This window comes from Zingiber officinale, chromosome 1A (assembly GCF_018446385.1).
Source record: "Zingiber officinale cultivar Zhangliang chromosome 1A, Zo_v1.1, whole genome shotgun sequence".
NCBI lineage: Eukaryota > Viridiplantae > Streptophyta > Magnoliopsida > Zingiberales > Zingiberaceae > Zingiber > Zingiber officinale.
Genome location: NC_055987.1, coordinates 102,398,236 through 102,416,735, shown reverse-complemented (window position 1 = coordinate 102,416,735; position 18,500 = coordinate 102,398,236).

Genomic DNA, 18,500 nt, shown 5'->3' with positions numbered 1-18,500 from the left:
CAACCACTTCCTTGACAAAGCCTCATAAAGAAATTCTTTGTTTAATTTTCTCACTTAAAGCGCTAATTTTAATTTTAAAATTTAGTTTAAGCATGATTTAGGAACCCAATATAGGTTCCAACCTACTGGATTAACTAAAACGTTTTTAGGAATATATTTTCTTGAAATGTTCCTAATTTGTCCAGGGTGATATTTAAAGTACCAATTTAAATTGTTAAATCTTCTAACATTGGTTTTAGATGAACATGCATGGTTTTTCAAATTATCTATTTGAATTTTCAAATCATTATTTTCAAGTTTCAATTTTTTATTTTCCAATTTTGATTTATCTAATTCTTCTAGAGGGCAAGACTTAGCTAAAATTATTTTTAAATTTTTTATTTCTTTTTCTAATTTACAGCAGTCTTTAGTTAATAACTTAACAAATTTATAAGGTTTATCAGAAGGAAGAGAACGTACTTGACTTACCTTATCGAGTTCGTTTTCCGTGTCTCCCCCTGAACTGCTGCTTTCTTCTGATGAAGCTCCCCCTTCATCGATGCTCTCGATGCTCATTTCAGAAGAGCTTGACTCGCAGTCGTCGTCTTGATGACTTGCCATTAGAGCAAGTCCGGAGAATGCCTCGACTTCTGACTCCGACAACGTATCATCCCACGTCACCTTTAGGGCTTTTCGCTTTTGGATAGGCTTCTTACCCTTTTCCTTGTTCTTGCTCTTCAGCTTGGGGCAATTGTCCTTGACGTGCCCTTCTTCGTCGCAATGGTAGCAGCGGATCGTCCTTTTCTTCTTCCCCTGCGGATGGTTAGTAGATCTGGATTTACAAAGTTTCTTGAATCTTCTTACCATCATTACCATTTCCTCGTCGTCGAGAGAAGATTCGGACTCAGGTTCGTCTCTCGAAGCTTTGAGGGCGACGTTGTTCTTGGGCTCCTTCATTCCTGCACATCTTGTCTCATGCACTTCAAATGTTGAAAAAAAATCATCTAATGAAATTTTTTCTAAGTCCTTCAAAATGTAAAAAGCATCTACTAGTGATGCCCATTTTGAATTTCTTGGAAAAGAATTTAAGGCGTACCTGAGCGAATCTCGGTTACTTACCTTTTCTCCGAGATTCGTGAGTCCGGTGATGATTTCTTTTATTCTGGAGTGCAGATGTGCGACTGTCTCGTCTTCAGGCTAGTGAGCTGATTGCGAAGCAGATCTCGTCTAGCGAGTTTGGCTTCGAACGTACCTTCGTGCAGCTCGAGGAACTTCTCCCAAAGTTCCTTTGCGGAGTTGTATTTACCGATCCTGTTGACTTCTTGAGGCGGAAGAACTCTTAGCAGATGGTACTCTGCTTTGCCGTTCACCACGAAGTCAGCCTGCTCTTTTTTTGTCCATTTATCTATTTCCTTGTCCTCTGGAGCTTCAAAGTCAAATTTCATTGTTAAAAATAGTTTAATATCTGTTGTAAGAAATACTTGCATCAGTTTTTTCCACGTAGCGAAGTCCCCTTCGTATTTCGGCGGGTGGATGCTTGGTCCGGCCATGATGTTGCTTCGTTCGGCGGTTAGTCCTCCTGAAGTGCCTCGGCTCTGATACCACTTGTAGGACCGTTGGGCCGGCTAGAAGGGGGGTTGAATAGCCCTATAAAAACAAAAGCAACCCTTCTCGAACTCTTAAACTAACAGTTGTATAAATTAGCTAAGCAGAAATACAAGAAATAAACGAGGCACCGTGTTTGACTTGGTTACAACCAGGGAGGTTGTTAATCCAAGGAAAGTGATCGCACTAAAAACTCCTTCGGGCGGAGAAGCCTCTTACACCGGTGAAAGCACAAAAACAAAAGCTAAACTAGAACAATGAGCGCACAAGTGTTTGGAATGCTAATTACTGAGTTGATGAAAAGCTTCTGGACCAAGGCTATATTTATAGCCTTGGTCGGGGCGCCTGGAAGGGTTCGACTCGATCTGGTGAAAATACTGGGTCCGGGCGCCCGGAAGGGTTCCGGGCGCCCCGGACTGTTCTGGGCGCCCCGGAGCCCAAAGTCAATAGCCGTTGACTTTTTCATCCGGGACCTCTTCTCTGGTTCAGTCCCACCTCGGTCCGGTTCTTCTCCTCCGGATCCACTCACTTGGGTGATCTCTGCCATCCGGAAAAGGGCTCACCCGAACCCAACTTCCGGTCTTCTCGAGCGGGCTTCCCTCCGGCTTCTCGTCCCTCGGAATTGCCGCGTGTTTTCCTTCTCGTCCGTCGGCGTACTCATCCGCAGTCTTCGTCCCTCAGACGCCTGCGTCTCTTGCTCCCCGAGCAATCTTCCGCTCCGGCTTTCGTCCCTCGGAACTACCGCACGCTTCCTTCTCGTCCACTGGGGTACTCTTCCGCAGCACCTCATCCCTCGGACTATCGTCCTTCTCGCTAGCTGCGTCTTCCGCTCGACTACCTGTGTTCCTAAGCTCCTGCACACTTAGACACAAGGTTAGAAACACACAGGACCTAACTTAACTTGTTGATCACACCAAAACAACCTTGGGGTTCCAACACTAACTACACTAAAATTCTGCACTAAAATTCTGCTCATGATATTCCAATAGCAAAGGAGACTAGAAAATATCCCCGTGTATATCTAGTGGCAAAGGAAACTGATCATGTCCAACTAATAGCAACAGAACTGGAAAATAAATCTGTTCATGCGTTTTCAAGAACAATAACTTAATAAATCTACACATCATAAATTATTTCAAACTAAGCAAAGCAATAAGAAAGATTACTGCTGCTAACAACATCTACACGTGGTATACTAAACCATGCATCAAACCAAACTGAAACCAAGCAATTATACTTATCCAACAAGCATCCCTAGCTGTTCATTATTGTTTACTCTGACACAAAGGATTTAAAATTGCCTATCTATAGGAATGGACAGAAACTGTACCAATTCTAATACATAGCAAACCTCAAAGGTTGTTCTTATTCGTTCTAGCAAGGAAGAATCTAAACTAAATAGCACTACATGGCACAGAACAACCTCACGGCAGCAAGCCTCAAGAACAAATCTTACAGCTTAAATCCCGATTCTGTAGAAATCTAAACCAAGGTTCAAAGTGGCAGATTCAGATGGAATCATCTAAGCCAAGATAGTATAAATAATATCTACACTTATCCAAGAAGAAACCAAAAATCCAAATCCTCAATTCGCGGCAATAAGCACAAGTAGAAAAATCCGTACAGCATGCTTCAAATTCCAGAGATGCAAGGAAACATCCAAACAAATTCGGAGTGACTCCTACCACAGGTGAGTAGTACTTACCCCTTGATTGCTTGGACTTACAACCGAGAGGGAGAGGTGGCTAGGGTTCCGAGTGGTGCTTGAAACCCGGTGGCTCCTTTGTGCTTCCGAGCTCCCTTCGTCGGGATGACCACCCACGGGTGAAGACTGGCCGGAAAAGGGCTTCGCCGGCGCCGGAGAACAAAGCCCTAGCTTTGCTGCGTTTCCGCCCGAGTCCAGAAGCGCCGACGCACTCATGAGGAGAAGAGAAAGAGGGAATAGGTTTTCAGGTTCGGGAAAACACTTAAGTTCTCTTTTAAATCTAGGGTTTTGTTATCAACTATAACTTATATATATCTTACTTCATACTTGATTAACAAAACACTCGCAGCTCGGTTGGTTGGTTGCGTTCGGTTAAGTTGGGTTTGGCCGGAGGTCTTGGGTTTGAGTCTCAACTTCCACATTTTTGGTCAAAACTTCTTTCTTTTTGTAAGCATACTAAACGACCTCCAAAAATTACGTAAAAATACTCTAAAAATTCCTACAAATCTCTAGAATATTTTAAAAGTATTTCTAAATGTTTGTTTCAGAGCGTTACAGTATCAGAGCGGGTACCACTCTAAATTAGTGCAACCACCAATCAGGCAAAGGGGGTCTTTTTTAAATGAAAAAATTATATATCGTTTGTGATTAATAAAAACTTAAATACTAAAAATAATATTAACTTAATAAAATTAAGATTGAAATAAAATTTAAATATTAAATACACTCCTATAAAGAAGGACAATTTGACCAATTTAATTAATTCAAAATTAAAAACTTAAATTTAAATTACAAATTAAACATTAAATCTCAAATAAAATTAACTTTAATTATACAAAAAACTTAAAAGGAAAATCAATAATTTGGGGGGAGACTCCAAATTAGTTGGCACCTCCAAAATAAAAACTTAACCAGTAGGGTAATTAGGATTAAATTAAAAAGGGATAAAAGTTTAACTTGACATACGGTACTGGTGATGTTTTGGATGATAGTAGGTTAGGGAAACTCTGTTTATGTATGTTTAGGAAGATATGACTTCGATCTGGTGCATTTAGTTTACTAGAACTAACTGAATCTACCCTTTACGAATCCTAACTAGTTAGACCAAGGTTTGTACTAAGTTCAATGGATAGGACTATTTGGAAAAACCTCAAAAGCATGGTTACTCTGATGATGTCCAAGTGACTCACCATAGCTAGAAGTTTATTCGAAGAATCTAACACAAAGTTAAACCAAACTCTGAAATTGAACTTAATTCATCTCACAAAATTATATGATTCCCTAATTGAAAATATAGATCGGAAGAGATTACTAAGTAGTTAAATTTTAAAATTAAATTAAGAGAAAAATTATAAATTAAATCAAGAGTTAAATTTAAAATAAATTAAAATTTAAATTAAGAGTTAAATTTAAAATAAAATTTAAATTTAAAATAAAATTTTAATTTAAATTAAGAGTTAAATTTAAAATAAATTATAAATTTAATTATATTGAATTAAATTAAAATTAAAATTAAAATTAAACTAATTTAAAAATTATTTTAAAATCTAATTTTAAAAAATAAAAATTATTTTAAAAACTATTTTCAAAACAAATTTAAAAATTATTTTAAAAACTATTTTAAAAAATATTTTAAAAACTAATCTAAAAAATATTTTAAAAAACTAATTTAAAAATTATTTTAAAAACTATTATAAAATTATTTTTAAAACAATTTAAAAAAATATTTTAAAAAGTAATTTAAAATTTATTTTAAAAACTATTTTAAAAATTATTTTAAAAACTAATTTAAAAATTATTTTTAAAACTATTTTAAAAATTATTTTAATTTAAAAACTCTTTGAAAAATTATTTTTTAAAAAATTTATTTTTTAAAAAAATTATTTTTTAAAAAAAATAAAAATTGTTTTAAAAATTCATTTAATTTTTTTTAAAACTTTAAAAATCATTTAAAAATTCTCTTAAAAATTATTTTAAAAACTTTAAAAATTATTTTAAAAATTCTTTTAAAAAATTCTTTTAAAAATTATTTTAAAAAATTCTTTTAAAATGTATTTTAAAAACTTTAAAATTCATTTTAAAGTTCTTTTAAAAAATATTTTTAAAAATCATTTTAAAAATTATTTTAAAAAAAATCTTTTTAAAACTTTTAAAAATTATTTTAAAAGTATTAAAAATTCTTTTAAAATTTTTAAAAATTCTTTTAAAAATTTTAAAAACTTTAAAAATCATTTTAAAAATTCTTTTAAAAACTTTTAAAATCATTTAAAAAATTCTTTTAAAACTTCTTTTGAAAATTATTTTTTTAAAAAAACTCTAAAAATAATTTTAAAAATTATTTAAAAAATCATTTTAAAACTAAGACACTTAACTTAAAACTTAAATCATAATTAATAAACAATTAAATCAATCAAAATTTGTTTAACCTAAACTTTAAACTTAATAAAAAAAATAATAAATAATTAAAACTTAGTTATTTAGTCTGACCTTATTTAAGAACTTTGTTGACTCAATATCTGTAATGCCCGAAAATTCTCAAAATTATTTTAGAAATATTCTATGATTTTTCTGGAATTTTAGAATATTTTTATGGAATTTTTAGAGTAGCGGAAGTAGCAAAAATAAATATAATCGTAAAATAGCCTAAGCGGGAATTGAATCCGAACTTTGTTGACTCAGTATCTGTAATGCCCGAAAATTCTCAAAATTATTTTAGAAATATTCTATGATTTTTTTGGAATTTTAGAATATTTTTATGGAATTTTTAGAGTAGCGGAAGTAGCAAAAATAAATATAATCGTAAAATAGCCTAAGTGGGAATTGAACCCGAGACCTACTAGACCCTATGCTTTAGTGATGACTCTAGTAACCAAGTGAACCCAGCAGGACCGTGCTGAAAGGAAAGGGAGACAATTAAATTTATATTAGAGTTGGGTAAATTAACCACTTAATATAAATAGGGAATTAATAAGTGAAGAGTTATTTTGGAACGTAACTTTTCCTCTCCCTCAAACCCTCACCGCCGCCCACCTCCCTCTCCTCTTCCTCTCTCGGCGCACCAAGCCTAGGGCTCTAGGAGTATCTTCCGGCGACGATTCCGGCGACGATTCCGGCACGAGGACGTTCCTCTCCGCGAGAAGAACACGTAGACGCGAGGAGATCAACGAAAGGATCTTCTCCACCGGAAACCTAACGTTTAGAATTGTAAGGAACTTCGCATAGGAGGTAAGAAACCCCTCACCTACAGTATAAGTAGCTATTCGTATGATTTTTATGCATTAGTTTAGTCGTATGCAAATTTTGGCACATAGGGTGTGCATTAGCGTACACCAAGTGCTTGATAGAATGTTTAGCACAGTCAAATACAAATTAGGCATTTTATTAGCTAGGATAAATGCGATAGAGGCATTTACACAGCCTATTTAGTCTTGCTATAGCTCTTATGGGACTAGATGTCCAATGGGTGGGCTCCCATAGTCGCCTCTAGGTTCAGACAGGCTAGTTCTAGGTTTAGATAACCTAGTAAAAGAGCAAGACAAGAAATAATTAGCTATGTTAGTATTTTACTTTCTCAGTGGCACTGTACTGGATTAGATATCCATTGGGTTGGGCTCCCATAGTCGTCCCTAGGTTTAGATAACCTAGTAAACCCTACTAAATTCGGGACTTGCAAACCCAGGTTTAGTTAGGGATGCGCGCATAGCAAGTACAGTTACCGGACCCATCAGCACATGATTATGTATTTTAATCTATTATGATAATTAGTTTTCAAAACTCACAAATCAGTTGTGTATACAGTTTAACTTCAGTACTAGCTTAGTTTAGTTTAGCTCAGTTTATGCTTCAGCTCAGCTCTTTCCTATGATTATGTATGATAGCTCTATGTTCAGCTTTTGTTATATATGCTTCAGATGATAATATGCCATGACTAGTTTTTGTCTTCTATGTGTTGCATACCAGAATATCATGTCTTAGCATGTTCAGCACATATTTCAAATAGCATGTTTTAAAATCATGAATTGCATCGTATGCATGTTTTAGTGAGGTAGATGATTTCTTACTAAGCTCTCAAGCTTACAGATACTTTTTCCTTATATTGCAGATAAAGGTAAAGGAAAAATAGACTAGCGGAGGCTGGAGGTCAATGCAATGATGAGGATGTGTGTGGATGGAACTTGGAATAAAGATCTTAGGGAATTTCAGCAAACTTTGTGTTAAGCATTAGAACTTTTTAGTATTTTATTATTCCACACCTTAGAATGTTTAAATGCTATGAACTAGTGAACTATGTCATGTTAGAATATTAATTATTATCAGTAGGATGTTTCTTAGTCATTATTGGAGTTATTGTATGTGATTTGGCACGAGATAGTGTTGAAATCAGACCTTGGCACGAAATCAGAAACTCGAATCGATCAGCTGATCGATTCGAGGGTTTCCAATCGATCGAACGATCGACTGGGCAACTTGTCTCGTGAACAGTAGGCCCCTGGATCGATCATTCGATCGATCCAGCAAATTTTGTCACGAACAAAAGGCTTCGGGATCGATCACTGGATCGATTGGCCAGTCTGGATCGATCAGCCGATCGATCTAGAATATCGCCCGAGCACAGTAGCGTGCTGGATCGATCCAACCCAAGTCCCGCATACAGTAGCATGCTGGATCGATCACTGGATCGATCCGACCATTCCAATCGATCAGTGGATCGATTGGGAGGCTTGATATCAGCCAGAAACCCTTGGTTAAGTTCCTTGACCATAAGGGGAGGTAATAATGACATGAATAGTTTATATTACACCCCTTAGCACCTGTAGAATAAAGAAAAGATAATAGTTTAGCAAAATTTTGTTTAGTACAGCTTCCGCACCTAGATTCAGTGATGGTCATGGAATAGTTAGCACAGTATAATGTGACGATCGACCTCACAGCCTAGTTAGTAGGAGGTGGGTCGTTACGGTATCTTAATTTAACCTAATTAAATATTAACTCTAAGTCATTTTTAAATCAAACTTGACTATACATTAAAACGTTAATCAAAATTTAACTTACTTTAATTAAATCATAATTTATCTCAATTAAAGATTAACTTAAATTGAACCTTAACTTTACTTTATTTAATAATTTTAACAAATTTAACTCTCAATTAATACTGACTTAGTTAATCTATGTTAAATCTAATAAAAAAGGATGATGTAAATGAAAAATTAAATTATAACTAAGACTTTCATTAAATTAATTAACTCAATCAATTAATATGAAATTTAAGTTGTTTTAATCAAATAAGTATTAAATTGAGTTAGTAACAAATAATTGCATTTAACTTGAAACTTAAATGAGTAATTATAATAAGTATGTAGAAATACTTATGAAAAATAGTATACTCAATATGAGTGTTATTGACTCCAATTCCCTTAAATACTTAGGTAGACAAATATACTAATGTCTTGAAATTGAACATACCCAAACTCTAGTACAAATTAAGGAGGAGTATTAAGTTAAGGAGGAGTATCAAGTTCACGAAGATGATCAATTTGTTTTTAAAACGGTTAAAATCCTCAACCATTTGCTTTTAAAAAAATCTTTTAAAAGTTTTTATTTTACTTTGAAACTTTTACTTCCATTTTTTTAAAGCCTAAGTTCAAAAAATACTCTTAAACTTCATTTTGAAAAATCTTGAGTTTTGGTACTTACATAAAGTTTTTTTGCTCACTATATCCCTTAGGAAAATATTTTAAATCATTTTTGTAATTAGATAATTTTGTTAAAATTGTTTAAATTGTTTAAAGGTAAAGTTACTTTAATTTTTTTTTACTCAAAGAAGTTTTTACAAAGCTTTACTTTAAAATATTCTCTTAATAATAAACTCCTTCAAAGTGCTTACTTAGCAATTTCTCTTTAAAATTGTTTCTTCTTAAAGATTGTTTTTGTTACTTTTCTATACAAAGTGTTTTCAAAAGGATTTTCTACTTATAAAAATTTAAATCTTTACTACCTTCTGATGGGAGTTCTGCATGCTAAAACGAGCTAAGATTGTTTTGATATATGAAGCTTGGGATAAGTAAAATATATTCTTTTCTTGCGATCCCTTTGATCCCAAGAATATATGCATTCTCCCAAGTCCTTCATATCAAATTGTTTGGACAACCATACCCTTACTTCTGACAACACTTTGATATTGTTTCCAACTACCAAAAATGTTATCTACGTATAGTACAAGAAATACCACCACGTTTCCATCACACTCTTTGTATACACAAGACTCATTCGGTTATTAAATAAATCCAAAGGTCTGGATTACTTCATTAAACCAGATTTTCCAAGACCTTGAAGCTTTGCTTCAGTCCATAGACTGATTGAGCTTGCACACAAGATGCTTCTTTGTTCTTTGCAATAAACCCTTCTGGTTGCTTTATATGGATGTTTTCTTCAAGACTTCTATTAAGGAAAGCTGTCTTGACATCCACTTGCTAAATCTCATAGATAAAAGAATCTGGGTAAACTTAAGCATAGCTACCGGTAAAAAAGGTTTCCTTTTTCAACAAGCCTTGCTTTGAAAGTTTCTACCTTCCTGTCTATCTCTCTTTTCCTATTGTAGACTAATTTTCACCCAATGACTTTTACACCATTTGGTGATTTTATAAGCTTTCAGACTCTATTAGAATACATATATTCTAATTTTGTATTTATTGCTTTTTGCAAAGATGCTGCCTCTTTATCTTGGAGTGCTTCGTCATATGTCCAGAGATCAGGTTTATGTCCTCCAGGGATCGAGTCCAAAGACTCTCCCAAAATATGAATCTTTTTAGGTTGCCTAACAACCCTCCCACTACGACGAGGTACTTTCTGCAATTGTTTATCATTTGTGATACGTGTTACAGTTTCTTGTGATATTTCATCTTGTACAGTTGGTACTAGGTTAGACGTGTCCTTTAATTTCCTTAAGAACAATTTTAACTCATGGGGCTTGTGGTTTATAGTATAGTCCTTTTCTAAAATCGAGCATTGGTGCCAACAATGACCTTCCGATTTTAAGGACTACAAACCTCTTTTCGTTTTTCTAGGATAACTCACAAACAAGTGAACTCATATCCAATTTTTTAGTATCTCTCGCGTGCTAGACCACCCAAATCCGAATATGCTTCAGACCAGGCTTATGCCCATTCTGCAATTCTGTGGGAGTAGAGAGTTCTGACTTAGAAGGTACTATATTCACTTCCATTTTCAGTGTATATCCTTAAAACGAATTTGGTAATTTTCTAAATAACTCATCATCGATCTAATTATTCCATAAGAGCCTTATACCTTCTTTCTACTACACCATTCTGTTGGGATGTACCAAGTGCAGTTAGTTGGGATTGAATCCCTACTTCTGATAAGTGACTCCTAAATTCTCTCAAGAGGTATTTGCTACTACTATCTCACCGTAGTGTCTCGATATTTTTACTTTGACATTTCTCCGCATCAGCCTCGTACTCTTTGAACTAATCAAAGCACTTAGACTTGTAGTGTATCAAGTAAATCTATCTGTGTCTCGAATAGTTGTCTATAAAATAGATGAAATATTCGAAACTACCTCTTGTCTGGATAGTCATACGACCACACAAATCAGAATGAACCAATTCCATTATATCTTTGGCTCCATACCCCTTAGACTTAAAAGCTTCTCGGTTATTTTTCCTTCCAAGTAAGACTCTCAGGTTTGGAAAGATTTCCACTACCAATGAACCCAAAAGTTCATTAGCTACCAATGAATCCTACTTAAGTTAAAATAACCTAGCCTTTGATGCCAAAGATATAATTGGTTCATTTCTGAAGGTTGCTTTCTCTTAATAGTTAGAAGATGTGTTATTAATTTCCATTTATTGCATCGTGGGAGTTATTGGATTTATAAATTATCAACCAACGTACCAGAACAGATATCTTTCCTATTTTCTTGATAACAAGTTTGTTATCAAAATGGATAGAATATCTATTCTTTGATTAGTTTAGAAACCGAAATCAAATTCTTTCTAAACTTGGTACGTAAAGATAATTTCTTAAAAATCATATTATATTCCTATCATAGGATAAGCAACTCCCACTACAACAGTTACCACTTTTGTAACAGTGCCCATGTAGACGGTGACTTCCCCTTCATATAGTTATTCGGGTTTCCTGGAACCTCTGCAATGAATTGCAGACATGATTAGTGGCTCCCGTATCTACACACCAGGTACCAGTAGATAACATTACTAATCATGTATTAACTAATGAATGAAATACACCTATTTTGTTCTTAGCTCTAAGAGGACAGTCTACCTTAAATGTCTAAGTCCTATTTCCAATCATTACAATTGGGACTACTAAGTCTATTCTATAGTATAACAACTAGGGATTGACAAACATTTTAAATCCTAAGAATCACAAAAATATTTGGTCAAGACCAACACCTTAAAATCCCCATGAATTTTGTATGCCATGATAATGTGGACGTATACAAAAACAAAGAGGAGATTTTATTCATTAATTTTATTATCTCGTCATCCTAACTTTATGACCAATAAAATTAATTGTTGGTCTATCAAATATTTTGGTCAATAACTTTGAATTTGAAATAATATTGATTCCTCAAAACAATATCATTTAAATTCACCAACACCTCAAACACTGTGAATTTTGCATGCCACGATAGTGTGGACGTATACAAATTCAAACATTTGTAAAAGGAGGGTTTTACCCATTAATTATCTTGTCAATAAGTCTTTATGACAAATAAAATTACCTCAAACACCGTGAATTTTGTATGCCACGATAGTGTGGACGAATACAAAACCAAACATTTGTAAGAGGAGTTTTTCCCATTAATTTTATTTTCTTGTCATCCTGACAAATAAAATTACCTCATACACTGTGAATTTTGTATACCACGATAGTGTGGACGTATACAAAAACTCGACATTGGTAAGAGGGGGTTTTAATTTTATTATCTTGTCAACTTATCTTTTTGACAAATTAATAGTTGGTTTTCCTTTGGTCACACAAATAATAGTAGTGACTCCGATGGGGAGGATACTATTAGACGTGCCTAAGTGTATACCATTACTTGACACTAAGTCCATTAATAAGATTATTCCTCTTCCGATGGGGAAGATCACACGCTCTAAATTAATTTCCTATAGTCATCCTAAATGGAAGTTTGATCTAGTGATCCGCAAACAAACTCATCCGATATAGAGGAAGGCACTCAGAGCCAACGCGCAAGTTTGTTTGCATCACTTACAAACCAGTAATGGAGATCGTGGAATTTATTAAAATAAATCCCTCTCCCACTTAGTTATTTAAAGTGAGGAATTTTAAGTTATCCTAGCATACATCACATGCATACACACACATCATAGTAAATAAAGCAATAAATATGAAAATTATTTTCCAACTATTATGGCCTTTTCCTGTTACTGTCCTCCATGTGCTCCAACCCTAGCTGCTGCCATCTTTAGCCACCGTCATTGGGTCGAGTTATCGCATCCATCTTGCTTCTTATTCTGCTACGCCTCTGGTGCTCCAAAAGTACCACGCCTCGCAAGAATCCGATCTGCGACAAAAATAGAATTTTACATATATCGATCCTATATTCCACAAGGGAATGTACATGTATTCTAGATCGAAAATAAAATTCTAAAATCCTAAGGCCAATATAGCTCCTGCTGTATTAGTTACATACAATCATGCACACACAAAAATAATGCCCTTGACATGTCCAAGGGTCCAATCACACACAAGATCTATAAGCCATAATTGTAACGACCCGGCCCATTTGACGGCCCATTTGGCAACCCTTGGGTCGTCGACCATCGGCCCTTATGTCGTCGGCCCATTTGGCGACCTCTCATGTCGTCGACCGACGACCCTTGGCCGTGCCATTACTCACTAGGACTTTCCACCCCTGGTCAGTGGATTTTTGCCTCCCCCAGGATTCGAACTCTAAACCTCCAAGCTTAAGTATTAGAGTTTATGAATCCTGGTAACCAAGTGAGATGAAGGCTTCGGGTGTACGGCTCGGGAGGAAGAAAATGAAGGAGAATGTGGAGGCAACCGCCGAGCGGTTAAGACTCGGGTTCGCGCGGGGAAGAAGGCTCGTGCACGGGGGGTTTTCGGCGAGGCAGAGAAGAAAAACAATTAAAGAAAATAAAGAAAATAAAAGAAAAAGGAAATGTAAATATAAACATTTCCTCACTTAAATGGGGTAGCCTAAACAGGTTTTTCCGGACCCCATTTTTATCCCCGTTAACTAGTCCATACGAGCTCCGAAAAATTTTCGAAAAATTCCCAAAAATTCCAGAAAATTCCCTTATTAATATTCAAAAATTCCCGAAAAATTTCCAAAAATTTCGGAAAATAAATTGTCACGCCCCGGAGGAGTCCCTGTCTGAAGTAATTTCGGCAGCATCTCTCCTGTACGGCGGACAATCTGAAACTTTCTACAAACACTATATACCTCAGCCACATGCGGCTGAAATAATAACAATAATAAAACATAACACAGACATTCCATGCAGTTTAATAGATAACAAACTGAAACAGAAATAGGACTAAAAAATAACCCTACTCAACTACACTCGTAAAGCTCAAATCCAACAATAAGATCAACTTACCTCTTCTGCCGTCCAGGCAGGCATGTAGTAACACATATCCAAACACCAAAACCATCGACACATACATTCATACCAGATCCATAGTATCAAAATCCATAGTATCAAAACCAGAATAAGTCGGACATAGTCAAAACAATAAAACTAAAAGATCATCCAGCATTTTCGTGGTCTGCAAGGGACTAGCAACTGGAACTCTCTCCTGACAGCATCAACCTGAAAAATATCAACAATGGAGGCGGGGTGAGTGTTCAACGCTCAGCAGGTACAACTGATATACATAGTAAGGAATTAACATCTAGCACTAATTGATACGGATGTAGTTTGGGAAATGAAAGGAAATAAGGAGATGAGGGAGGGCATTTTCATCTTTTGGCGCATTTAGGGGTTTGAGTGCTTTTAAGCACTGTTCACAGTGCAAACAAAGGGGGGCTGCTTCGGGCTCGTTTGACGCCGACACCACCGCGGAGGGAAGCCGATTTCTTCCTCATGCTCTTGCGACACCCTCGCCGGCGCCGACGCCAGCGCCGTTGACCTCCTCCCTTCCTCTCTCTCCCTCTCTTTCTCTCCGCCGCCCACAGGACCAAGAGGAAGTTCATCTTCTTCGTCCTAGCATTCCTCACCAATGCCGCCGGCATGAGGGATCGACACCAGCATCCACAGCTGCGCTCCGACCACGCTCTTACTTGTCTCCTCGTCGCAGCGGCCGACCATCACCGCCGGTGAGGCATGCCCCTGACTCTCCTTCCCGCCTAGCTATGGACGGCTCCTTTTCTTCAAGCCGCCGCACACCTTCTCCTTCCTCGCTGAAGGCCATGACCGCACACTGCCGAGGTCGCCACTGCATCTCTCTTCACTGATCTCCTTCGCCGCCTCGCGCCCAAGGGGTGCTTTTGCTGCCTGCGGCTACATCCGGGGTGGAAGCAAAGCTTCTTGATCCTTCGCTACTGCCGCCGGATAGATCCGCCGGCAACGAGGGGACCCCCTCCTCCCTTATCCTCCGACCTCGAGGCCTCCCTCCGCCCCTGACGACGGTGGAGGTTGCCGCCTATGCCTCAAGCAGGCGTCCACGCCTCACGCCATAGCCACTGTTGATAGCACAGCATAGCAGCCGCCGTTCCTGTCCGACTAGCCGCTGTCCGAACGCTTAGGTTTGCCTGCGTTAGCCTTCGAGTCGGGATAGTGCTCGGCCAGCATGCCGAGGGGGTTCCGGCCATCGAGCCGTTGGGTTTTACTCTATGCATCTTTATTATGATTATGAGTTATTTGTGCTATCCGGCCTGCGTGCCGCGTATCGGCCTGCTGGATACATGGCATACCGGATTCCGCGTCGCTGCTCCTAGATCCGGCTCCGTTGCTGACTCATATCCATCCATTTACTTGTCACGACCGTGACGACTTGATCAGCACCACGACCAGCTCACTCATCCATCCGAGGGCGCCCCCTGGGCCAGGGTAAGTTCTCGTACTCAGTATCTGTTCACTTTATTGCTATACTATTATGCGGTTACTTATATGTATGTGGGATTCGCCTCGAGCACCGAGGTACCAGAGACCGGGGGAACCCGATCGCTGGATACAGGTACAGTTGGCCGGAGGAGGACTTCTGACGATCTGGTCAACATAGAGGACAGCTCACCACCGGGTCAAGAGGATGCGGTCAACCCTCCAGACACGTCATACCGGCAGGTTCGTCTTCTCAGCTTCCAGACATGAACAAATATGCGCCGTCTGTGGGAACGCGCCTGATCTGGAACGTGAAGATGGACGACGCCGGATAGTTCTGCCATTCTCATGACCTAGGTCAGTTTTTGCTTTGGAGCCACTTTCTTTATCACTTGCTTGCCTGACTTGAGCGTCGGAGGGTCGCCGCCGGGAACCCCTTCCAGGCCCGACTTCTGTGAAGGGTCACCGGAGCTTCGTACGACCAGTCGAAGACCCACATCAGCAACCGGAGAGCGCCACGTGCCCAGCGTCCGTTGAGTCAGCCGTCCAGACAAGAACAAATTGGCGCCGTCTATGGGAACGCGCCTGATCTGGAACGTGAAGATGGACGACGCCGGATAGTTCTGCCATTCTCATGACCTAGGTCAGTTTTTCTGTTATCTGTTCTCGTTTATTTATATGATCTGTATTAGTCCCATGATGACGAAGACCCCCGAGCCGATCGGCCGGGAGGATTATATCCGAGCTGCAGGCTCGATGACGAAGATCCCCGAGCCGATCGGCCGGGAGGATTATATCCGAGCTGCAGGCTCGATGACGAAGACCCCCGAGCCGATCGGCCAGGAGGATTATATCCGACCTGCAGGCTCGATGATTAAGACCCCGGCCGTCGGCCGAGGATTATATCCGAGCTGCAGTGCTCGATGGCGAACCCCGAGCCGATCGGCGGGAGGATTATATCCAGCCGGCTCGATGGTGAAGACCCCGAGCCGTCGGGAGGATTATATACGAGCCAGGCTCGATGAACCCCGCCGCTCGCCGGAGGATTATATCTGAGCCCGTGGTCGCCACGCTCGATGAGAAGACCCGCCGATCGGTAGGGCGGATATCTCGAGCCACGTGCTCGATAGAAGACCCCGGCCGGGAGGATTATATACGAGCCCATGGCTGCCACGGGCTCAATGGTGAAGACCCCCGAGCCGTTCGGCCGGGAGGATTATATACGAGCCCGTGGCTGCCACGGGCTCAATGGTGAAGACCTCCGAGCCGATCGGCCGGGAGGATTATATCCGAGCTGCAGGCTCGATGACGAAGACCCCTGAGCCGATCGGCCGGGAGGATTATATCCGAGCTGCAGGCTCGATGGTGAAGACCCCCGAGCCGTTCGGCCGGGAGGATTATATACGAGCCAGGGGCTCGATGGTGAAGACCCCCGAGCCGTTCGGGAGGATATACTGAGCCCGGTCGCCACGGCTTGATGGTGAACCCCAGCCGCTCGGTAGGAGGATAATACTGAGCCCGTGGTCGCCACGGCTCAATGGTGAACCCCGGCCGATCGGTAGGGAGGATTATATCCGAGCCGGCTCGATGACGAACCCACGAGCCGATCGGAGGGATTATATCCGAGCCGGAGGCTAGATGGTGAACCCCGAGCCGTCGGTAGGGGAGGATTATATCTGAGCCAGGGCTCGATGGTGAACCCCGAGCCGCTTCGGTGGAGGATTATATCTGAGCCCGTGAGCGCAACGGGCTCGATGGTGAAGACCCTCGAGCCGATCGCCGGGCGGATTATATACGAGCCACGTGCTCGATGTAGAAGACCCCGAGCCGTTCCCACGGAGATATATCTGAGCCCGTGCGCCACGGCTCGATGGTGAACCCCGAGCCGCTGGTGGGAGGATTATATACGAGCCCGGCCGCCACGGCTCAATGGTAATGACCTCGGCGATCGGGAGGATTATATCCGAGCCGCGGGCTTGATATCGAAGACCCCGAGCCGATCGGCCGAGGATTATATCGGCCGCAGTCGATGGAACCCCGAGCCGATCGGGGGAGGATTATATCCGTGCGCAGCTCGATGGCGAAGACCCCGCCGATCGGCCGGAGGATTATATCCGAGCGCAGTTCGATGGAAGACCCCGAGCCAATCGGCCGAGGATTATATCCGAGCCGCAGCTCGATGACGAAGACCCTCGAGCCGATCGGCCGGGAGGATTATATCCGAGCCGCAGCTCGATGACGACCCCGAGCCGACGGTGGGAGGATTATATCCGAGCCGTGCAGCTCGATGGTGAACCCCGAGCCGCTCGCGGAGGAAGATATCGAGCCCGCCACGCCACGGGCTCAATGGTGAAGACCCCCGAGCCGATCGGTCGGGTTTGAATTAGCCCTCAGGGCCGTCTAGCCCAGACGTTAAATCGTAGAGTTGAACCGGCGACTATAAAAACCCCGGCTTGAAGACCGTCTAGCCCAGACATTAAACCGTAGAGTCGAACCGGCGACTATAAAAACCCCGGCTTGAAGACCATCTAGCCCAGACGTTAAACCGTAGAGTCGAACCGGCGACTATAAAACCCCGGCTTGAAGACCTCTACATGGATTAGTTTATCAGATATTCTATCTCCCCCGTTCGGGGTCGAGTGATCGCCACTGGTCTCGGACCAGCTTCAGATATTCTATCTCCCCCGTTCGGGGTCGAGCGCTTCTCGCTGGTCACAGATCAGATTATAAGAGCATCTTATCTCCCCCGATCGGGGTCGAGCTATTTCTGATGGTTGCGAGCAAAAAGTATCTCTACTGGTTTCAAACCAGAATACAGGTTATGCGCCCGTTCGGCTCGTGACTTTCGTCTCCACGAGCCTTCGATTCACGGGCTACACTTCCGATTAACTCACGAGTGATGCGGTCACTCGACATCATTCCATTTAGTTCACTCGATCGCTGGGCGGCACCTTACGATCGCCCGTTGACTATTTTTGGGGCGGCGCAGTCAGCACTTTCATAGCCGTCCGACCCGCATCGCTCGGCATCGTCCGCCCGGCATTTATTCGATCGATCACCATCGTTCCAATCGCACGCGCGGCATCGTCCGCCCGGCATCTATTCAATCGATAGACATCATTCCGGTCGCGCGC